This window comes from Echinops telfairi, unplaced genomic scaffold, assembly GCF_000313985.2.
Source record: "Echinops telfairi isolate 266 unplaced genomic scaffold, ASM31398v2 ScPeMD7_1;HRSCAF=3_0, whole genome shotgun sequence".
NCBI lineage: Eukaryota > Metazoa > Chordata > Mammalia > Afrosoricida > Tenrecidae > Echinops > Echinops telfairi.
Genome location: NW_022103896.1, coordinates 64,826,266 through 64,828,927, shown reverse-complemented (window position 1 = coordinate 64,828,927; position 2,662 = coordinate 64,826,266). Strand labels below are relative to the sequence as shown.

General features: G+C 44.0%; 1 pseudogene; it reads left to right on the top strand.

Annotated features, from left to right (window-relative positions):
• Positions 1 to 558: 558 nt before the first annotated feature.
• On the top strand, positions 559 to 1,553 carry LOC101644397 (annotated as a pseudogene).
• Positions 1,554 to 2,662: the final 1,109 nt, after the last annotated feature.

The window sequence follows — 2,662 nt, the reverse complement described above, 5'->3', positions numbered from 1 at the left end:
TCTCAAAGGACATTGGGTGATCATGGGACTTATGAAACCATTTTAAGAAAATGGAAAACTGTGTTGATCCAGAGAATTGTGACAAAGAATATTTTCCCAGCTTGACATCTCATTCTTGGAGGGTAGGAAGGGCTGTCCTATGAGAATTTTGTCAGGATACCTTTATTCCATCCACCCTACCATCCTGATCCTGCCCCCTCAGAATTCCTTTTGTCTTCCGATTCAAAGAGCGCTGTGAGGGGTGGTAGTTTGAGAACCTCCAGGAGGCCAACACTGGTGTTTGGACACAGTGTGAATGGAAGAACACAGAATTCTTTAGGGAGAGTTTATGAATGGAAACTCTGCCTCCAGAAAGGCATGTAACGAAGTGGAGGACATGATAAAAATAATGAGTTTACATTTTGATATTTTTGTTGAACAAGTTTTTTGCAATTTTATTGCAAAACTTAAAAAAATAAAACCCTTTTCAGCCCGGGAGCTGCTGCCACTGTCTGCTTCCTTCGCCTCCCGGAGGCTCGCCCGACGCGCAGTCCGGTTCCTTCCTCTTCCAAAAGCGCCATGGCAGCTCTGAGGGACCAGCTGATTCAGAGTCTCCTGAAGGAAGAACAGACCCCCCAGAACAAGCTTACAGTCGTTGGGGTGGGTGCTGTGGGCGTGGCCTGTATGTGCCATCAGGATCTTAATGAAGGACTTGGCAGATGAACTTGCCCTTGTTGACGTCATGGAAGACAAATTGAAGGGTGAAATGATGGATCTCCAGCATGGCAGCCTTTTCCTTTGAACACCAAAAATCATCTCTGGCAAAGACTATAATGTAACTGCAAATTCCAAGTCGGTTATTAGCACGGCTGGAACAGAAGGGAGAAAGTCGTCTTAATTTGGTCCCACGCAACGGTGAACATCTTCAAATTCATCACGCCGAACGTCGTAAAGCACAGCCCAAACTGCAAGTTGCTCATTGTTTCTAATCCAGTGGATATCCTTACCGATGTGGCTTGGAAGATAAGTGGCTTCCCCAAGAACCATGTTATTGGGAGTGGTTGCGATCTGGATTCGGCACAGTTCTGTTACCTCATGGGGGAGAGGCTGGGAGTCCACCCATTAAGCTTTCACGGATGGGTCCTTGGGGAGCATGGAGACTCTGGTGTGCCAGTTTGGAGTGGAGTGAATGATGCTGGTGTCTCCCTGAAAAATCTGCGTCCTGCTTTAGTCACTGATGGAGATAAGGAACAGTGGAAAGAGGCCCACAAGCAGGTGGTCAAAAGTGCTTATGAGGTGATCAAACTGAAAGGCTATACTTCCTGGGCCATTGGGCTGTCTGTGGCTGCCTTGGCAGAGAGTATAATGAAGAATCTCAGGCGGGTACATCCCATTTCCACCATGATTAAGGGACTTTATGGTATAAATGAAGACGTCTTCCTCAGTGTCCCGTGCATCCTGGGACAGACTGGAATCTCAGACGTGGTGAAGGTGACTGACTCCTGAGGAAGAGGCCTGATTGAAGAAAAGTGCAGAAAAAGCTTTGGGGGATCCAAAAAGAGCTGCAGTTTTAATTCTTGTACCAACCACTTCACTGTCTGGGATGCAAATGTATTTTAGTTGGGGGGTGTGCATGTTGCTCTTTTTATCTGCTCTATGACTAAAGCAGTAAAATTATGATCTAGGAAAAACATTCGTTTCCTTAAGTCAGACCTGGGGATGGGCCATAAAGCCTGACAACGCTATCCTGAGGTGAATACTTTTCATGTGTCATTCTGTATTGGTTAGCATACAATTGTTCTCCATCTCTGAGACTCCACTGCCAAGGTGTTTACTGCGTGTGATAGAACTTCTGGTACCTTCACTCAACATGCCAAGTGCAGCTTCTTTCCCCCAATCACATCTTGGGCTCCAGTGTGTAAAGTAAATCCAGTATTGCATGTCTTGTGCATGACTGTCCTAAGGATTTTATTTTGTGTACAATATTTATCCGAATAGTGTGTATTTGCCATATAATGTAAAAAGACCTATGTAAAAACAGTGCAACTATCTGTTCTACCAACTAAAACACCAAATAAACCATGCACAGTGAAAAACAACAACCTTTTCATAGTAACATTGAGTAAAAGCTTACAGAGATCATCAGTTTACTTACATTCCACGACTCATACACATCTCATTCCTTGCAGTCCCTTCAATGCGTTTGTTGTAGTCAACACACTTCTTGTGCTTCCTCCTTGTGTCCTGTTTCCATTCCTCTCTGTTTCTTTACCCTTCTAAACTTTGTCAGTGGATAAATGGTGCCTTTGAAAATATCTCAAATGGTTAGTTATCCTGAAATATGCATGCCTCACTAGTGTAGTAAACTTTTTACTTACCCTGTTATAGCCAACCCCTCCTGCAATCCCACCCGTCCGTCCCCTATCACTACTGCAGCACAAACACCTCCTCTTTCACCTAAACTTTCACTCGTTCTCTTCTTGCCACTCATAAATTCATTCTACATACTACAGCTACAGTACTCCTTTAATACATACTTCAGACCTTTCTAAGCACATCTCTCATCTGTTAAGATATAGGGGGGAGAGCCCTAAATGTGGACAATAATTATTACTTCACCTGTACTCACCTCTCCAATGTTTCTTTTTGCTGTTGATTATGGGAGTTTTATTGTACTCTACCA